The 22,343-nt window shown below is 38.8% G+C and overlaps 1 long non-coding RNA gene across 7 annotated transcripts; it reads right to left on the bottom strand.

Annotated features, from left to right (window-relative positions):
* Positions 1-5,633: 5,633 nt before the first annotated feature.
* On the bottom strand, positions 5,634-9,492 carry LOC126787947 (uncharacterized). Of its 7 annotated transcripts, none has more exons than XR_007671300.1 (8): positions 9,234-9,492; positions 8,259-8,552; positions 8,060-8,161; positions 7,545-7,838; positions 7,372-7,435; positions 6,605-6,823; positions 6,266-6,316; positions 5,634-5,918 (listed from the first exon to the last, which is right to left on the bottom strand). It is a non-coding gene; the product is annotated as an uncharacterized LOC126787947 (long non-coding RNA). The 7 variants fall into 7 exon arrangements; XR_007671305.1 differs by having other exon boundaries at positions 6,605-6,808; positions 7,575-7,838; positions 8,259-8,555; XR_007671304.1 differs by having other exon boundaries at positions 6,605-6,811; positions 7,575-7,838; positions 8,259-8,555.
* Between the last annotated feature and the right edge of the window lie 12,851 nt (positions 9,493-22,343).

A 22,343-nucleotide genomic window follows, 5' to 3' on the forward strand; every position in this document is an offset into this window, starting at 1 on the left:
GAAATTAAGTTCGTGATCAACAAAGTATTCACTAAGTTTGTATAACATTTTAACTATGTTTAAATAAAAAATATGTAGTATTATGAAACAACTATATGGAGGAATTGTCTTGTATCCAATCGACACCACTCGATGTTATCGGTACATATTATTATGCGCATGGTAAAAATTTCATCTCATTTCGGGCTCGTTTGACCGTCCGTTATTCGGGTCAACCAAAAAAATACTAATATGCTCTATGGGTGGAGCCATCACCGGGGGCGATGACCGAGCGGGTTTTACATTTCCCCAATCACATAATACTCGCGACTGAGTGTAAGCAGTCGAATTTAAAAAAATATATTCCAGGAAGTATCCGGTCAAAGCGTTTCCATTTGGTAAATCGGCCTATTTTTCGGTTGACTCCACCTACTGTCGGTCAAACAATCGTCAAATCGGATGAAATTTTTACCATGTGTTTTACTATATATGACAATCACATCGGATGATGTCGATTTTTCATACGTTGAATTTAAGTTTGTGATCAACAGAGTGTCCACTAATGTTGTATAACATTTTAACTAGGTTTAAATAAACATGTAGCATTATGAAGCAACTATATGGAGGAAATGTCTCGTATCCAATCGACACCACCAGATATCATCGGTACATACAATTACGCGTGTGGTAAATCAACATATTTTTTGTTGATTTCACTTACGGACGGTCAAGCAATACCCAAATATGATGAAATTTTTTCCACGTGCATTATTATATGTGCCGATCACATCAAGTGGTCTCGATTTTCCATATGTTGAACTTAAGCTCGTGATCAATAAAGTGTCCACTAATGTAGTATGTTTAAATTAGTTAGGATATTGGATGATGACTAATGAGTTTGGGCTTTAGGCTTGGGATTGAGTTTGGATTTGGGTATTGTTATTACTTTTTATTTTTTTACATTTATTGGATTTGGTGATTAGAGTTTAGTGTATATGGTATAGGGTTTGGAGTTTCAAGGTTAGGGTTGTGCAATTGTTTTTTGAATTATTATTTTTTCTAATTTTAAAGTTAGAATTTTATATCTTATTTTTTTTCGTATAACGTGCGGCGTCACCTTGCGGAACACCTAAAGCGGAGGCCACGGTCAAATGCAGTCAAATATGGGTATTAACATGATATTATCGTTGACCGAGGCATCGGGCGGTCCAACAACATTCAAATCCTACAAATTTTCACTGGGGATCCTTAAAATATATATTTAATGTATCGGATGGTGTCGATCGACCGTATTAGGCCGTCGGGATTACGAGAGCCAAGGTGTGACCTAATGTTTACTAACCTAAATAGCTTGCTTAGTAGGAATGGGGGATCTTAAAAGTACTTTTCAATTACGAAAAGGAGGTCAATTATCGGGGCCAGTCGATGTCTTCCTCCCTATTACGTAGGCAAGGTGTAAACATTTGGTCCCAATCAGGACTCGTTCGGCTGTCAGAGTATTCGGTCAACGCTAGACTACCCTAAACCCCCCTAAAGGGGGCGACATGCTCAGAGGGGGGGGGGGGGGGGGGGGGCGGAGGGGCGTGCCCAGCACATTTAGAACGGCCTATTTTTTCCAGTATAACGTGCGCCGTCGCCTTGCGGAACCACTTAAGCGAAGGTCATGGTCAAAAATGGTCAAATTTGGATATTAACATGATATTATCGTTGACTGATGCATCAGACGGTCCAACGACATCTAAATCCTACGACATTTAACCGGATATCCTTAATAGATATACTGAACATATCGGCTGGTGCCGATCGACCGTATCCGGCCATCGTGATCACGAGTCCTAAGGTGTGACCTAATTTTTACTAACCTAAATAGCTTGCTTAATAAGAAATTGGGGGATCTTGAAATAATTTTTAATTACGGAAGAGAGGTCAACAATCGGGCCCAGTGAATGCCTCTCTTCCTATTACGTGGGAGACGTGTAAAAATTTGGTCTCAATCGGGACTCGTCCGTCGGACTATTCGGTCAACGCTAAACTACCCTAAACACCCATAAAGGGGGGGGGGGGGGGGGGCGACGTACTCAGAAGGGGGGCGGAGGGGCGTGCCCAGCCCATTTAGATTGACCTATTTTTTTCAGTACAACGTGCGGCGTCGCCTTGGGGAACCCCTTAGGTGGAGGCCGCAGTCAAATACGGTCAAATATGGATATTAACATGATATTACCGTTGACTGATGCATCGGACGGTCCAATGACATCTAAATCCTACGAAAAGTCACCGGATATCCTGAATAGATATAATGAACATATCGGCTGGTGCCGATCGACCGTATTCGGCCGTCTAGATCACGAGTCCCAAGGTGTGACATAATATTTACTAACCTAAATAGCTTGCTTAATAAGAAATTTGGGGATCTTGAAATAATTTTTAATTACGGAAGAGAGGTCAACGATCGGGCCCAATGAATGCCTCACTTCCTATTACGTGGGTGATGTGTAAAAATTTGGTCCCAATCGGGACTCGTCCGTCGGACTATTTGGTCAACGCTAAACTACCCTAAACCGGGAGAGGGGGGGGGGGGCGACGTGCTTAGACGGGGGCGGAGGGGCGTGCTTAGCACATTTAGAATGACCTATTTTTTCTAGTACAACGTGCGGCGTCGCCTCGCGGAACCCCTTAGGTGGAGGCTGCAGTCAAATATGGATATTAACATGATATTACCGTTGACTAATGCATCGGACGGTCCAACGACATCTAAATCCTACGAAATTTCACCGGATATCCAGAATAGATATAGTGAACGTATCGACCGTATCCGACTGTCAGGATCATGAGTCCCAAGGTGTGACCTAATATTTACTAACCAAAATAGCTTGCTTAATAAGAAATTGGGGGATCTTGTAATAATTTTCAATTACAGAAGAGAGTTCAACGATCGGGCCCAGTCGATGCCTCCCTTCCCATTAGTGGGCGACGTGTAAAAATTTGGTCCTAATCGGGACTCGTTCGGCCGTCGGATTATTCGGTCAATGTTAAACTACCCTAAACCGCCCTAAAGGGGGCGACGTGCTCAGAGTAGGGCGGAGGGGCGTGCCCGAAACATTTAGAATGACCTATTGTTTCCAGTACAACGTGCGGCATCGGCTCGCAGAACCCCTTAAGCGGTGGCCGCGGTAAATATGGTCAAATATGGATATTAACATGATATTACCGTTGACTGATTCATTGGACGGTCTAACGACATCCAAATCTTACGAAATTTCACCGGATTTCCTGAATAGATATACTAAACTTATCGGCTGGGGCCGATCGACCGTATCTGGCCGTCAGGATCACGAATGCCAATGTGTGACCATTAATTTACTAACCTAAATAGCTTGCTTAATAAGAAATTGGGGGATCTACTAATAATTTTTAATTATGGAAGAGAGGTCAACGATTGGGCCCAGTCGATGCCTCCCTTTCTATTACATGGACAACGTGTAAAAATTTGGTCCTAATCAAGACTCGTTCGACTGTCGGACTATTCGGTTAACACTAAACTACCCTAAACCCCACCTAAGGGGGGTGACGTGCTCAGAATAGGGCAGAGGGGCGTGCCCGGCACAGTTAGAACGACCTATTTTTTCCAGTACAACATGCGGCATCGCCTCACGAAACCCCTTAAGCGGAGGCCGCGGTCAAATACGGTCAAATATGGATATTAATATGATATTACCGTTGACTGATGCATCAGACGGTGCAACGACATCCAAATTCTACGAAATTTCACCGAATATCCTGAATAGATATACTTAACGTATCGGCTGGTGCCGATCGACCGTATCCGGCCGTCGGGATCACGAGTCCCAAGGTGTGACATAATATTTACTAACCTAAATAGCTTGCTTAATAATAAATTTGGGGATCTTGGAATAATTTTTAATTATGGAAGAGAGGTCAACGATCCGGCCCAGTCGATGCCTCCCTTCCTATTACGTGGGTGACGTGTAAATATTTTGTCCCAATCGGGACTCATTCGACCGTCGGACTATTCGGTCAACGCTAAACTACCCTAAACCCCCCTAAGGAGGCGACGTGCTCAAAGGGGGGGGGGGGGGGGGGGGTGGAGGGGCGTGCCCAGCACATTTAGAACGACCAATTTTTTCCAGTACAACGTGCGGCATCGCCTCGCGGAACACCTTAAGCGGAGGCCGCTGTCAAATATGGTCAAATATGGATATTAACATGATATTACCTTTGACTGTTGCATCAGACGGTCCAACGACATCTAAATGCTACGAAATTTCACTGGATATCCTTAATAGATATACTGAACGTGTTGGCTGGTGCTGATCGACCGTATCCCGCCGTTGGGATCATGAGTCCCAAGGTGTGACCTAATTTTTTTAAACCTAAGTAGCTTGCTTATAAGAAATTGGGGGATCTTGAAATACTTTTCAATTACGGAAGAGAGGTCAATGATCGGGGGTAGCCGATGCTTCCCTTCCTATTACGTGGGCGACATGTAAAAATTTGGTCCAAATCGAGACTCGTTCAACCGTCGGACTATTCGGTCAACGCTAAACCACCCTAAACCCTCCTAAGGGGGACGATGTGCGTGGAAGGGACCGGATGGCCACAGACGGCACAATTGAAACGGCCTATTTTTTTATCATACAACATGTGGTGTCGCCTCGCGGAACCCCTAAAGTGGAAGCCGCGGTGAAATGCGGTCAAATATGGATATTAACATGATATTACCGTTGACCGATTCATCAAACGGTCAAACGACATCTAAATCAGATGAAATTTTACGGGGTCTGTACATATATATACCGATCAAATCGGCTGGTGTCGATCAACCGTATTCCGAACTAGTAGTCGATCGCGAAAGTGTCCACTAATGTATCATAACCTTATTATATTAGGTTTTAAAAAAACTATTGTATTACGAAGTGACTATATGAAAGAACTTCTCGGGATTGATCGACACCAGCCGATGTGATCACTATATATATTTAGTGATGCTATAAAAATTTCATCAAATTCGGACCTCATTTGGCTGTCGGAATTTCCGGTAAACCAAAAAACACTAACAATACGCCCTAAGAGAGGACCTATTATGGGGATGCGAACGCTGAAAACCATTTGCATATTTGAAATCACCTAATTTTTGTCACCGAGCGTGCTTGGTTGAATCGAGAAAACTCATTTGTTAAAACCTCGATCAATGAAGTTTTAATATGTCAAAACGTTTTTTTACTCTATGTACGGACGGTCAAACCATGTCTAAAGCTGGCGAAATTTTTACGGTGTCCCTAAATATATATACCGATCACATCGGCTGGTGTCGATCGACTGTATTCCGAAATTCAAATTTATTTATGACATTTTTGAGATTGTTTTCCAATTGTTTTTATTGATTTAAAGATATGAATTAGGTTTTTGGCTTTGAAAAACCCCAAGCCCAGCTCTTTCCTCTTTTAAAATTAAAGGCCCGAGCCCAATCGATTAACCCAACTCTCTTCTCTCTCTTAAGCTTGCCAACCTACTCTCTCTCTCTCTCTCTCTCTCTCTCTCTCTCTCTCTCTCTGAATTTTTCGACAACACAACAGCGCTCCCATTTTTTCACTTTGCCCCCTGTATTCAATTTTTTTCATGCACCCCAAAAAGGCAAGGTCAATGCCTCCTAAATCATCCACTATTTAATCCAATGGTACTTATACAAGGTAATTGATCCAATGGTCTTTATGGAATTGAATTTTCATTAATCTGATTGCACTATTATTCAGAAAAAAAAATCTGACTGCACCATGTTTATTTACATTAGTTTGCAAAAACAAGGAGCAGAAGACAATCAACTAGACGTGCTATAGAGTTTGATTCTAGGCCTCTTCACGATCATAACATTGCAGTGAGCATGATGAGCACCATAGTTCATTACACTTCCTAGAACCGCCCTGCACCAAAATCAAACAGAGAATTGATATTAATGCACAGTAATTCATACTAATATGCATTGTTCTGAAAGGTCAAAAGTAGAGCAGAAAATTCTAAATTTTTAGACTACAAGATGGAATCCATTCAATGCAGAATTGACGAAAACTAATGGTTGCATCAGTAAGAAGACAACATATATAGGTAATATTTGCATCACCAAAATACTAAAAAGATTTTTGTATCATTCACCACTTAACAGTAGCAATTATATATTTGTATATAAACCCAGAAATCTGTATAGCTCAAAGTTTCTAAGTACTACGTGGCTTACTATCTTTTTTGCTATCATCTTAAAGTATGACCTTACCTCTCTTCCCTTTTCGACAACGTTGTCATAATCCTTAATGCAGTCATCAAGCTGATGTAACAAAACAAAGACAGTTGAATCAGAACCCCATTATAAGCCAAATTACAAGGAGAAAACAATAGCATATTTTACTAAATTACAAAATAAAAGATCAGTTCAGGATCCTCATAGCAATGGCAGCAGCCATGTACACATATAGCCTCTGTACACATATAGCCTCCTTCAAACTTTACTTTGTTTCCGTCTTAAATAGGAGTTAACCATTCTAAGCTATAGAAAACCATATGAAACAGGTAGACGTAGTACCCAAATATGCAAATAAATACCAAGTAGACATACCTTGCTAATAAATTCATTCACCAACTGTTTGGCAGCTTCAATTTGTTCATTAGTTCCATCAATTTGTACCGTCTTTTGATTGAGGTGTCACCGGGGGGAAGATGCAGAGGAATCACCAGCATATAACAACAAATTCAAATTCCAAAACCATTTGAGCAATAAAATGTCACCACTCCACTGACTTACAATTACCTGTAAGCAGCACTGCTGCATATAGAACTAGGATTATAAAGCATATCAGTAAATGACTGTGAGCTTAATATACACAAATATTTAGTAAATTGATACATACACACATATATAATTATATATATATATATTACATATATCGATTATGATGTGTAGCTATTTTATCTGTTAAGAATTTTGAATTCAAAGTTATGGTTATCAAGATAAATCAAACTCAGCAAAAGGTAGTTATCTGAACAGTTTTTTGATGGAAGAAACTGACTTCGTTAACTGTCTTATAACTGTCATATATACCAATCTACATAAGGCTGTATCAGTATTGATTTTGGTCCCTGTTAGTACACTAACAATATATCTCATTCATATTTATCCCATCAATAAAGAGACTAAGGAGTGGAACTGGTAGAAGATCAAGATGGATTATACTGTGAAACAAACAAGTTAGTATCTATTGTTTTACATTAATCTAAATCTGAGATAGCTATAGTAATCGATAAGTATGTACTTCCAAAATTCAGATTCAATATTACCCATATAAAGGGAAAAAAGGAACATATAGGTGCTAAATTCAAACAAACCTGTATACGATCCGCAACAGTACTAGCTTGCAGCGTCCCCGCTTCCACCAAATACAAGACCAACCTGAAAATTACAGTCACAAAATGTTGAAAATCAAATCACCACACAAGGCTGATAATGTATAAAAACTCATCCACTTCATTACAAAGTGTGAGAGATGAACAAAATGTACCTTTTTTGCTTCACAAAGACAAATATGTACCTCTCGCGCTCATATTCTTCAATCGATTCAAGGTCATAATAACAGATGGTAGTATAGAGATTGATGAAACTTGAGACCAAATATTACTTCATCAGGGATGCAGCAAGGGGTCTGCATGGCCTTCATTGTTTCCTTGATCTTGGAGCAACGGTAAACATTGGTGGTAATAGTCCCAGTTGCCAAACCACCTTTGGTATGAAATTTCTTGATTCCATAGATGAACCGTAAAGCCTTCCCATTCGGCCATTCCCAATACGAAACTCCCTGCAACAATGCAAATTATATGGATCATCAGAGGATAAATACTAGGACTTCCAAATTGATTTAATAGGCAACATTTTGATTCAACGTCTCGCTAGAGAAAATATAAAAGTGAATTACATATTATCATTATTATTATGGCGCAATGATCTCTGTGGGAATTCATCAATTTCGGTTACTAATTAAAAACTCTTAGTAGCTACATGCAAGTTTGTTGTCGGTACCTGTTTCTGAAGGCAAAAGAGGTTTGATGTATCTGCATGGTATTTTCCATCAGTTCATCATTGAAAGGCACAAACTTTGACCTTTCTTGAGTAGTACCAGAACTGCAGGTTCACAAAATAGACAGTTAGAAACCGAAATGTACACCATAACTCAAATCTCAATTCAATGGACGAAGCGATAAAAGAAAGAATCAATTACCTCAGTGAGATTGTTGTCAATGAGAACTGAAGAGGACTCACCATCAGCAATTCTTAGAATATAAGGGTCTAAGTTCTCGTGACTTGTGAGTAACAAGAGGAACACACCTCTTGAAACTCTCAAGGTCAGTTCTTCCATTAAGTCCCATGAGCTGCAAGTACTCTGCAAATCAGTTTTGCTCGAGAATCTTCTTGAGGGTCTCCTTCTGGATCCTCTCCACATCACTTGTCATTGCTTCAAAATCCTCTATGACTTTCACCATGTTGAACTCTCCTTTTTTCTCCAACATCTTCACTGCTAGAAGAACAAAGACACCATATGTGGTATGTTTAAAACCAAGGCAAAGAAAGAGGACCCTATTATAGATGCTCCACAATACAACAACAAAAAACCTGTAATAAATCTCATTAATTCTTGTACTAAATCTCATTCATCCATCTTCTGGCCAAAACCAAAAGAGAAGAATCTCAACAAATCCAAAAACAAAAAAGGTACTAGAACTCAATAATAACAACAGAAAACCTCTCTCTCTCTTTCTCTCTCAATCTAATCAACTCCTTAAGATTCTGACATAACCATTCTCAAATAGAAAAGGAGAAAAGCGAAAGAATCAATGGCTGGCAAAGAAGAAACAGACAAATAGCCCCCAATCAAAATAGATAATCGGTCAGATGCTCAAGCACAATGTAACAATAAAGTTGAGGCATTCATAACAGCTAAGAGCAACTACAATTGTTTGTGGATTCGCAGCTGGATTTGGGTGAGTACTCAAAAATCCAAAAGAATCCAAAGTTCCACTCTTTTAATGTTCGTGCTGCATGTGTAGGCATTAACTTCTCTTTAGGTGCCGCTGATAAGTCCAATAGAAGGATAATAAAGGTTAATCGGAGCAATAACAGCAAGAAAAGATTAATAAACCCAGCCAATACACACGCTACCGATATCGATCATTAGTTGAATCAATGAAACACTTACTTGCTTTTGGGAGTGCGACTTCGATCTGCTCGCAAATCGATTAGATCTCAACCCAGATCAAAGTCGCGAAAGTCACCTTCACAGTCCGACGGCTATGCCTCTCCACCGAGTTCAACTCACTGCGTTTAATCTGGCCTCGGCTGCGAAATGATGAATCTAACCTAATCCACTCGTTTTCTCTTCAATTCAAATTTCAAACACCAAATTTAAACCAAACCTCAACGACACACATAATCTCAGTTTCTCTTTTTCTCTTATTAACGCCGTCGACTGGGGTTTATAAAAAAATAAAACAACAATCTACCTATGTAGCACGGACACGGACACAGACACGGACACGATTCGATACGTAGACACGACATATAGAAAGGACACGGACACGTGATTGACACGTTAATTAAAATTATTTTAATATATATATATATTTATTAAAAATTAATTTAAAATTTTGAAAGTATTTAGATGTATATACATTAAAATGTGCATAAATATAACAAAAACTGAATCTGTTAGAATTGTTGAGGATTTGTTGGATCCTTTGGACAACCAAAGTTCGAATCCCACCACAAGCATTCTTATTTTTATCATGAGTTTCTCTCCTTATATATTAAAGTGTGCATAAATATAACAAAAACTGAATCTGTTGGAATAGTTGAGGAGTTGTTGCGTGCCTTGGATGACCAAGGTTCGATTCTCACCATAAGCACTTTCACTTTTATTATGAGTTGGTGCGTGTCCGCGTGTCCGAGCCGTGTCCGACGTGTCTGTGTCCGTGCTTCATAACAATCTATTGATTTTGTACACGCAGCAGTTTCAAAGGTCACGATGCCCTGCGTATATAGACGGCCTGTTTACCGAATAAGTTTCGTATACTTAAACCTTAGTGCAAGATAAATTAGGGTGTGAGTCAATTCCATAGCAGTTAGGGATTGGGAGGAGCTCCGACCGGTTTGATGAGTTTAATTTTCGGCTTCAAGTTTTCAACGATTGTGATGTTAGGGAAAAAGTGATACGTGTTGAGCTATTATTGATCAGTCAATTGTCCACCGGGTGCATTTGTGCAGAACTTCTCGATTCTTGGTTCTGTAATGCTATTGTTGACTATGTTATCAGTATTGACCGTTTCTATTGGCTCCAGGTGGCATTGATATATGTTTACATGGATTTTTTCTTTAGATATTTTCCTATTTCTGTTGTAATTCCAAAACTATAAATATCTTTGCTTATGTGTAATTTCTTGGTTTTTTGGATTTTATCTAAATAGAGAGAAAAGCATGCTCCAGATTTCTTCTTCCTTCATTCTCTTATGCAATTGTGATGTGATTAAGCTATTTAGGGTTTATGGATGCCATGCTATCAGAGCTTCGGCTCTTGATCTTGAGGCATATATGTACTCGATTATGTGCTTGTATGCTTCCGCTTTTGCTTTCTTCATCATCAAAGCTTCATCTGTAGCTACAAAGCTTGTTATTGAAATCCTTGTCTTCGATTCAAAGTTCTGTTGTGTCACGACCCCGAAATTTCAAGTATGAAACTCAAATTCGAAGTCATGAAAAACTCTAAAACAATCTCAATAAATTGAAATCATCTTATCGTCACAGCGGATCATTACTGAGTTCATAGTACAACTCAGTCGAATTCATTATTACAAACCAAATTTATAATTCAAGTATTATATCAAATGGAAATGTAAAAATCCTCTCAATCCTCACCAAAAAATAAAATAAGGCAACTTCGAAGTCTTTAGTGTTGTCCGTCGATTATGCTAATCCACACATGCAGAACTATCCCCTACACCATCGAATAGGTGCACCGGGATTGCAAAACACAAACCCGGTAAGCTTTGCAGCTCGTATGAGTAAAACAACAAAATAACATACATAGTAATACGAGAATGAATATTGAAACATCCAATTATAAAATGTACTCATGAGTCAAAAGACGGCCCATCTGGTTGTCCAATAATATCTGAAAAATCAGGCAACCCATATGTTTACCCAATTACATTTATAATACGAGTACTCATGAGACCCAGGTACTCATCCGTTACCCCTCATGCAGTACACCGCCGGGCATTGGGCAACCCATCTATCACCCAATAATCCCAAAAATATGGATTCGTCACTGTGAGATTTTACTCACCTTATAATCCCGAGCGTAATTTCAACAATTCCGCAAGCGAATTTTTTACTTGTTGTGTCGATCACTTAGAATAGATAAGAAGTGAATTTAGAAGCGTTACGTAAAACCTTAAATGCCGAAACAGTATTAATGTTTTACTGTTAAGCAATTTTAGGTTTTTACCAAATTACCATTCACGTAAATCACTATTCACATATTATTGTTCATATACGTACTGTCTACGTATTACTTTTCATATACGTACTTCTTACGTATTATTCTTCAAATAAGTACTATTTACGTATTACTTAGCCAGTAAATAAAATTTACTAAATTACCTTTCAGAAATTATTTTTTTTACAATTATTGTACGTAAAATAATTTTACATTCACCGTACGTAAAATAATTTTACATTTACTGTACGTAAATTACTATTTTTACATTCACCGTACAGAAATCATTTTTTTACAAAATTACTGTTTGAATATTTACTGTTCACGCGCCACCTCCGGCGACAGCGCGTGGCGTCCACGCGCCTCTCCACAGTGACAACGCTTGGAGCTCACGCGCCGCTCAAACCGACGCGTGTGGCTTGCCCACTACCGCCCAAATCCCCTCATTTCCTTCCCCTCTTCCCCTCCACAGCCCAAGGCCACCTCTTGCACCCCTCACCTTCCCTCACGCGCCGCCTAAGGCGGCGGTGTGATTCTCCCCTCTTGCTCCTCCGATTCTCCCCAAATCTCCGCAATTTCACAACCAATGCATCTCAACAATCAAATTGAATGAACCTTTACCTGGATTAAAGCTAGAACTCAGAAATGGCGCCAGAGAAGCTTGGATCGCCGACGGTGCTCGATTCCTCGGGGAGGGTGTGTTGCGGCTCGAATCGAGTCTCAATCACTCGCATGTGGCATCAGAGGGTGGAGATGGACGGGTGCCGAGAGCTTGCGTCGCCGAGAGCGGGGTTTGAACGGCGGCGAAACTCATAGGGGGATCGGTTGTAGCGAGGGCTTCACGGCGGCGAACGAAGGCGTGTCGAGCTCGGGGGTCGTTGCGTTGGACCGTGCGAAGCTTTTGGGCGAGGCGGTGATAGTCACGGGGGTCTGGCTGGTGAGACCGTCGGAGGCGATTTGAGGGAGAGAGAGAGAGTCGGGCGAGAGAGAGGGGGGAGGCGGCGGGGTGAGAGAGAGAAAGGGGTTTCCGAAAATGGAAACCTTAATTCCCAAAATTTCCTTTTTATATACCATTTTCCAAAATCGGAAACTAACTTCCGTCGTTAATAACTTTCACATACGACGTCGATTAGAATGCGTGACGTGTCCACGAAATCGTATCGACGAGCTCTACAACTTCCGTGAAGGAAGTTTTCGGAAACGAGCGACGGAGTTAAAGTCGACTCCCGCGTCGCGGAAACGTAATGTTTTTCCAATTTAGATTTGCGACGACGGTTCCGTTTTCGATTAACAACGTAGCGAAGCGAAACAAATGTGGTTTATTAATTTTACAAACTCTATTAATTTCTAAGAATTCAATTTATTTGATTTTCAAAAAAATCGGGTCATTACGTGTTGAAATCGGTGTAGTAGATCAACATTTAATAGCTGAATTCTTCGATTATGAGCTTATTGATGAAAACCACGGCTTCGATTCATATCTTTACTGAAATTAGTAAAGTAGATCTGGAAGTGTTTCTTATATGTGCTTAGATTTCTCAATCTACATGCATCTTAATTTGGTTTTCCAGTGACCTCTAAGTTCCGAATTTGATTAATTGATGATTCTAAGAGTATTTGTCCTAATTTTCTAAGAAGTAAAGAGCTATTTCTGTTGGTAGAGCCTCTTGCGTCTTTGATGGTATGAAGTACTTTGGTAGATGTGGAGCAAAATTATTTTGTAGAGTGGAGTAATTTTGTAATTGTGGAGTAGAGTAATCTGGTGCGGAGTAGAGTATTCTTGTGAATTCAGTGAAGTGTGATTGAGGCTTCTACGTTATCTTCAATTTTGTGAACTTTGATAGTGAACTTCGTATGATTCACTGTGGAGTTGGACTACTAGATATAGTTACTTTGGTGTGAGCAAAATCTGGGCAAAGCATATATGACCACTAGTCAAAGTCCACTTCAGATTTACAAGCTTCTTAGTTTGATGACAAGAAAATTGGACTTCAATAATTTTATAGTTGGAGGTACTAATTTTAAACTCTTCTGGTGGGACAAGACCTTTTTGGTTATATTGATTGCAGTACTATTTGTCCTACAAAGGATTACCCATGATAATGAGGAAGTAACAGGTGAAATCACTGCAACCTATACAATGTGGAAGAAAACTGATAAAGCTTTGCTTAGTTTACTTGTTGCCATTCTAGATAATGATGTTATGGATATCGTTGTTGGGAGTACATCTTCAAGGGAAGCATGGGTGTGTTTACAGGACTGGTTTTGCCCTATTTCCAGAGCCAATATCATGCAGTTAAAGACTAATATTCAAACAATCAAGAAAGGAAGTGACTGCATTGATAGGTACCTGCTTAGAATCAAACAAGCTAGAGATAAATTGAGTGTAGTTGGAGTTACTATCTCATATGAGGATATTGTGGTTATTCGTGGAAGAGAAATTCTCATCACTGCAAAGTATTTAAAATTTCAATTGTTGGCAGCAAAACGAGATGTTGAAAGCAGTGTTTTTAAAGGCGCGCCGAGGCGCGCCTTAGTGCAGGGCGAAGGGTAAACGCCTCGTGTGCTCAAACTTAGACGAGCCGCTGGAAAGGTGATGCTGCGGTAGTGTGAGGCTACGGAAAAACGAAGGCGGGGCTTGATGCGAGGAAGAAGGCGGAGACTTTTTGTTTTGTTGACGTCCTTTTGGTTGTTATCTGACTCAACCCCAAATCCATTCGACCTAAAAACACCACAAAAGCTCTCAGCCTCTCTCTCTCTACCGCGGCCGTTGGCGCTTGCGTGATCTCGGCGTGGATTTCTAGAATCCGGCGTCGTCGGTCTTGATCAGGGTTGGCGTCTTCGTCGTCCAGCGGGTTGTCGTCGGCGGCGATACGGTCGATGTTGCTCCATATCTTCCTCGAGCTCTCAAACGTGGCCTGATCATGAGGGCTCTTGAAGGTGACCTCTTTTCAGGTAGCGATTTTGTTGAGGACATTCTAGTACTTCTTCTTCAGTCACCGTAGCTTCTCCACGAGCTGGTTCTTGTTGAATTCCAACTGGAGCTTCGACTTGATCTGATCGCAGAACAAAGCGGTGTCGTTTTGGTGCGAGCCTCTCGTGTTCCCTCTTTGTGTCGTGTAGTCCAGAAACCCATGTAGCTAAGAGTGCCACTAGTACACCTCTTTGGTTCAATAATCCCTATATGAGTACAAGTTATCTACCAAACCTAGTCTCTATGAGGTTAGTTATGTCTGCTAGACTGCTACTTTCTATTAGTTTCTCTTATTTTTTTTGTAAATGGTTATGTTAATTTGCTCATTGGTGGGTTTTTGTTGTTTGTGTGTGATTGTGTTGGTAATTATATTATTGATGAGTGGAGAAGGAGAAGATGGAAGAGATAATACCAATCCTTGTGACTGCGATTGTTCTTTTGCCATTGGTGCTTTGCAGCATTTGCTACCTAATGCGAAGAAGAAAAATTGCAGGTAAAAGATTTAAGCGTATTTAGTTATGCATCTATTATAGTTGCGACTTGTAGTTGTTACTTCATTTTCTCTTGGATTACTGAATAATTGATTGGTTGACAACTTGATATGCATAAGTTCAGGCTTCATCTTCATGTTATTTAGTTGTTTAGAATATATGTAAGGACTATTACTTATATTTTGAAGTATAATATTTACAAGGATCTATTTGTATAATGTAATGTATATAACTATATATTTAATGTTTGTTGGAAGGCGATCGCCTTTTCGCCTTGAGGCTTCGCCTTAGTAAGGCGACCCCTAGTTGCCTTCGTTTTCGCTTTTGCATTTGAAAACATTGCTTGAAAGGTTCAAGCATTCCTCTTCAACCATAAGTCCTATGCTTACTCGAGGTCTTTCTCAGAAGCTACGAGGCAATGAGTATAACAACTGGCATGATGTTGGAGGCTATGTGAATCTAAAGTGTCAAATCTGTAAGAAGAAAAACCACAATGTTGTAAGTTATTTCTATCGGAATAACATTCCTCATAATCACCCCAACTCTGTAATCTTTTGTCAAATATGTGGTTTGAAGGGACATGCAGCCTTAAAGTGTTATCGCAAATCAAACTATGCATTTCAGGGATCTCATCCATCTATGAGTCTTACTGCAATTACTCGGCATAACACTATTAGAGCTACTTATTATGTTGTTCATCCAATCAGACCTTCGTCTAGTAACGTTTGTCTCAATGACATTATTGTCTCTCTTACTGTGGTTGAATGGGAGAACAAAGTGAGATAAATGGTGGTTCTAGTGATGGAATTAAATAGGATAATTGTGGTAGTTCTGGTGGAATCAATGTTGGTGCTACACCAAGTGAGATAAATGATGGTTGTTGTGATGGAATTGAATTGGGTAATATTAGTGGTAGTTCTGAAAGTTATAATGCTGGTCGAATCAATGTTGGTGTTATTTGTTTTGTTAGTGATAGCTCTGGTAATGAGATAAATAGTTCTGGTCATGGAACTGGTTTTGGTGATAATGAAGATAATTTTGGAAGTGTTAACTCAGGTGGAAATAATATTAATAGTGTTTGTTTTGCTGGTGATAAATTTGTTGATGATAACCATGTTGGTTTTGTTGGTGAAGGTAACTCTGTTGGTAATAACTATGGGAGTTCTATTGAAATCCAATATGTTGATCAAGTTCCTTGTAATACAATCTTACCACAAGATTTACAGTATATTGATGAAGATAGAGAGCTAAAAAACGTTAAGGCTGTTGTTGAGAATTCAATTGTTGGTGACTTAAGGGTTGAAATAAAGGGAATTAATCAAGATCAAGTGGTCATGATTTCAGTTGCATTTCTTATAAGTTTGTTTAGTGTCTTGAAGGCCTTCTGTCATGTTCATATCTATCAGTTGATTAAGAGGAACTCTTCTAAAGCTTGGTATTCTCTTGGAAGTTGTGCTCTATTGATAACAAAATCTGAGGTAGTGATCGCAGACCTTTGCTACTGTGTTCAGTTTGTTGTTCGATTTATAGAGCATACCTTTGTTTGCCTTGTTTTATCTTCTATTCTACTGGGATACTTGGATCATGCTGCATACTTAATTGAGAATCACAGTACGGCTTATCAAGTTTTCTTTTCTTCAATTCCAAGTGCTGTTGTGGATGAAGAAATGATCTCAAGAAAGCAAGAGATCAATCAGTCATACTGGGGAAGTACAGAATGCAATAAATGATGGTCACTGTCACTAGCAATCTGCTCAAGGTGGAGCATATCAATCTTCTCAAGCTTAAACATATAAACATCATGTTGTGCCAATTAGAGTCAAGGTCAGAATTTACAAATATGCAGAAGGTTTAATTGATGGTGTTGACTATGGAATTAATGTTGGTGCTAGTATGGATAGACCAATATGTTGCTCAACTCCTCCCTTGTCTCTCGTTCAAATGCTCAAAAATGAATGTAGTAAAAGCATTCATCTCAGTTATATTTCCTTGTTAAGCAGTATTGGTGGTGCTCTTCAGTGCTTGGAGTTCTTTAAAACCAATTGTCCTCTTTGCTATATATTACAAAAGGGTTACATAGTCCAGTCTTCAAGGGTCATTGTTGCAATCTCAACGTATCATTCCCAGTTGAGATTGAGGGGAGGCGTTCAGTGGCGTATTTTGGAAGGGTGCTTAGGAGATGCTTGATCTAGAATTGTAATGTAGGGAGGATTTAAAATTTGACCGAAGGCCAAAAAAATTTGGGGTAATTGATTATAGACCTAAAAATCAACACCATTTTTAATTTAAACTCACCTTTAAAACTCTTTCAGTTAGGTTGAACAAGAAATAAAAAAAAGAATTCTTTGTTGTAAGAAATAAAACTTGTTCTTGATGAAATTTACTTTCTTTGCCACTGGTATAAATACATTTGGTATGTTTCTGAATCGCTTAATTGTAGCTTCACTTTAATATCTCATCACTTTATATTAATCCATTCACCTTGAAATCCCTTTCATTTATAAATTTCCTTGTCACCTCTAAATCTCTTACCCAAGTACTACCTTAGAGTAGATATTTTTGTTATTCTATGTTTTCAGTGTGTGTGTGTGTGTTTTTTTTTTTTTTTGCTAAATCTGAAGAACCTATGTAACCGGTAAAAAATATAATCCTTATTGTTCAGTGGAGTACGTAATTCTAAGAAATATATATGTTTTTCCTTAAGTCTGCTAAATATGTGAGAGGATTCATATGGTTACTTGTGTATTTGTTGTGATTTGTAGGTTTCATAATTCTATTGAGTAGGTGGGTTTCACAATTTGGTTTGGATTTATATATGTTGAGTAGGTGTGGTTTTGTTGTGCATCTAAGGTTGAGGTAAGAAGTTCTATTCTATAAGGCATTAAAATCTACTTAGTATGTAACATAATTTGCATATGTTTAACATGTATAGGTAAAGTGGATAATTGTTTAGTATGTAGTGAGATCTGCATCCATAGTGTTGGAATTGGACAATTATGGGGATTTTATTATGTTCTTTAAATTATAGTGTGTATGGTTGTTTTAGTTTATGATATGTGCTTTCAATCTGCTGAATATGTGAGACTATGGGAGGATAAAAAGTATATTCAAAGTATATGAAAAAAATCTTTGATAACATAAAGTGATAAGAGGCTAAATAAACGTCAAGAGATGGAGAAACAAAAACTAAGGCAAAATTTAAGGCTAATTATGACAAATTCAAATAATTAATCGTCTTAAATAAGAAAAAAAATAAAAATTCATGCAATCATATTTCTTTTTCATTCTTGTATATTCTATAATTTCTCTAAATTAATGTTGATACCCGAAAGATGAGATTTAACTAATGTACTCAAAATACTATGTGATTCACACTTTTGAACTGATTGTTTTACATTATCTGCATCAAAATACCTCCAAGCATATGTAACCGAGAGTGGATGTAAAACAAACGTAGAAAGCCAGAAATCCCAAATGGGAAAATCCCTAATTCGATCATGACATTATATGCTCGTTGGAGACCGCGCATAACTTCTTGGTGGAATGGTGGAGTGAGTCCAACCTCTCAAGTGCGATCTATCACTCTAATTTAAGATTAGACTTTAGTTTTTAGGGTTAGAGATTTATTTATGGAAAAAATGAGGAAGAAGACACAGAGAGGGAAAAAAACGAAGAAAATAAAAAACTGGGTCTTCTGTGCAAGATTTGAGAGGTTGGTGTATGTGTAGGTGTTAGTGAGGAGATTGAGTGTGAGAGAGAATAGGGAATATTAACTCCAATTAAAAAAAACAATTAATACCAGTTTTTGTTTTTCTAATTGACTTGGGGATGCTTGAGTCTTTCACAAGGATCCGCCCCTGAGGCGTTGATTGTGGCATTGTGCTATCAGTATTGACCGTTTCTGTTGGCTCCAGCTGGCATTGTTTTATGCTTACATAGATTTTGTCTTTAGATATTTTCCTATTGCTGTTGTATTTCCAAAACTATTTATAATTTTGCTTGTAAGTTTTTGGTGTTTTGGATTTTATCTGAATAGAGAGAAAAGCTTGCTCCAGGTCTCTTCTTCCTTCATTCTCCTGCAATTGTGCTGTGATTAAGCTATCTAGGGTTTATGGATGCCATGCTATCATAGTTCAGTGTTGAAAATTCTTTGTATATTTCCTTTCGTAACTACGATGGTTTTGGTTTATTTGGGGCGAGCCTGACCAGGAGTGTCACATTTATTTGACCAGTTCAAGTCTTTGTATTCGATCGAGTCCAAGTCTTTGGATCTTTGCATGTTATTTCTGAATTAACATTTGTAAAGTTTGCATCTTTGATTGCATGTTGGAGTGAGATGATAGAAGTAGGTCCTTCTTGCCTTCTTGGTGTTTGACGAGAGTTTCATTTACATGAGGATGGTTAAAATAAAATCCTGGCGTAGAATGTAGAAATTCCATATTCAGCTGTACGTTCCACAGGTCACGATTGCATGAGATGGCATGGAGACGAAATATTACCATTTTAATGGCCATCAAGTCATCAACTCATGTAGAACTGTCGAAGTCCAAATTTAATACTTAGCTAGTCATCTAATCGGCTCCCTCTCCCTTATGGACATGTCCTACTTTAATTTCTCGATCAATCCTTCTTTCTTTCTTTTTAACTCTAACATTATTCTGCAGTGTTGTAGAATAGGTTCGTAGTTTAGACTTCAGACTTGAAAATGCATGGCGTATAAATTTTGCTTTCATGACGTACATTAATGATGGTTTTAATCTACTTGGAGTAAATGAGTGTTTGGAGTCTAAGTCTCTCCCTAATCAACTGATTCAATTCGATCGCATTCATTCAACTCCTTGTTAATAGACAGAGCATTTACTTTGAGTACAACTGTCCAAGTCTTTATCTGTTATCTTCGGATGTGTTAAGATGGAAGACTTTGTATCTCGTTTTGGATGTGGAAAGAAAATGACGGAAGTCGGTCTTTATTGGTGTTTAATGGGAAATTCCTTCATTTGAGAGGATGACTAATATTTATGAAGTCATGGCATACGTAGAAGTCGCCTGATAATTGAATTCTTCTGTTTTGGTGGCCTTAAGAAGAGCGCGTTTGTTGAGTTAATTTGACATATTGTTTGGTGATGAAACTAGCTGGACATACAAAATGACGCAAGCTAGATAGCAAACCTTACCAAAAAAATCTGATGTTCTCATGTTTTTTTTTTTTACGTGTTTGCGGCATAAAAGTAAAACATTCTAGTACTTCATGATTGATTGAGTATGATAGATACGAGAATAATTCGGATAATAACTGTCACTTTATTTAATGATATGAGGGCCTATACATATGCATTACATAGATCAAATCCCGTAGGATCCAGAATCCTAATCTATTACAGATAGTGAATCTACCCCTAAACGGGAAACCTAATTAGGGTAAGACACATACAATGGTAGAATAGTAATTCTCCTAGAACACTCCCTCTTATGTCACATGCCTAACTTGCAGGGCGCACAACGTTGCCTCGGTAAAAAAATCGTGTCAAGTAAAACAAAAATCACTTAGGTAAAACAAAAGCTTGATCGAAGAGAAAAAGAGCACAACGCACAAACTACTAATGATCTTAACATGTGATGTAGACTCTCTCTGAAGTCTACCAAACTCTAAAGTTCTGATAAACGACACATACCAATGCTTTTCACATGCTTTCCAAAAATAGATTTAGGTAAACACTTAGTGAACAAATCTGCAACATTGGATTCTGAACTCACTTGATTAATATGAACATTCAAGAACTTCTGCTATTGAACATTGTAGAAGAACTTAGGCGAGATATGCTTGATGTTGTCTCCCTTGATGAAACCTAACTTAGTCTACTCTATGCAAGCAGCATTATCTTCATAAATGCATGTAGGTTGATCAGTTGTAGAGACTAATCCACAAGAATCACGAATATGAGGAACAACTGACCGTAGCCAAACACATTCTTTAACTACTTCATGGAGAGCAATGATCTCCGCGTAATTCGAATAAGTAGCAACAAGAGATTGCTTAGTGGATCTCCAAGATATCGTTGTATTCCCAATGGTAAATACATAACAGGTTTTAGAACGCGCCTGAGGGTCATAGAGATACCATGCATTGGCATAAACAACTTCCTAGTTGTTTGGCGTCTTTGCATTGCGGAAAGAAGCAAGGAGGGGCTAAGCCTTGCTCTCGGCACCATGATCTGCCGCCACGCCGGGGTTACCAGAGGCGGCTTTGCCGTGTATGATGGTGCTGCCGGGGATACCTGTGGCACTGGTGTGTGGTGGCACGACCATGGTGTCCTCTCTGTTGTAAGGATAGAATAATCTCATGTCAAGAGAACCTTTCAATTACCGAAACAAGTTCTTGATACCATTCCAATGACGTAGTGTAAGACGAAACTAAATCTAGCTAACAAGTTTACTGCGAAAGATATGTCTGGTCTAGTACATTGAGCAAGATATAGTAGTGCCCCAATTGCACTAATGTATGGAACTTCAGGACCAACAATATTTTCATCATCCTCTTTAGGACATAATGGATCCTTCTTGATATCTAAACTTCAGACGACCATGGGAGTAGTCAATGGACTGCATAGATCTATATTGAAACGTCAAAGCATCTTCTGAGTATAATTAGATTGATGCACTAAGATGCACTAACAAATTCAAGGCCAAGACAAAACCTTGTCCTCCCTAAGTCTTTCATCTCAAATTCTAACTTCAAATAAGCCACGGTCTCTTCAATCTCATCAAGAGTACCAATTATGTTCATGTCATCAACGTAAACCACAACAATGACGAATCTGAAATTTGTCTTTCATATGAACACGCATGGGCATAGTTCATCATTAATGTAACCTCTTCCTTTCAAGTAATTATGCAACCGATTGTACCACATTCTTCCAGATTGCTTCAATCCGTAAAACGAAGGACGCAATCTCACTGCATAAGCACTCCGTGGTCTGGAGGCACTTGATAGAGGTAAAGGTAGTCCATTTGGAGCTTTCATATATATCTCTGCGTCAAGATCCCCATAGAGGTAAGTAGTGACCACATCCATAAGATGCATGTTTAGTCTTTCTGACACTACTAGACTAATAATGTAGTGGAAGGTGATGACGTCCATAACTAGAGAATATGTATCCTCATAGTCAATACCAGGATGTTGTGAGAATCCTTGCGCCACGTGTCTTACCTTATAATGCACGACATCGTTTTCATCTCATTACGCTTACGAACAAAAATTTATTTATGTCCAACAAGTTTGACACCACTCATAGTCAATTCAACCTTTCTGAATACATCTTTCTTCTTCAATGAGTCAAGTTCTGCCTATAT

Source organism: Argentina anserina, chromosome 3 (assembly GCF_933775445.1).
Source record: "Argentina anserina chromosome 3, drPotAnse1.1, whole genome shotgun sequence".
NCBI lineage: Eukaryota > Viridiplantae > Streptophyta > Magnoliopsida > Rosales > Rosaceae > Argentina > Argentina anserina.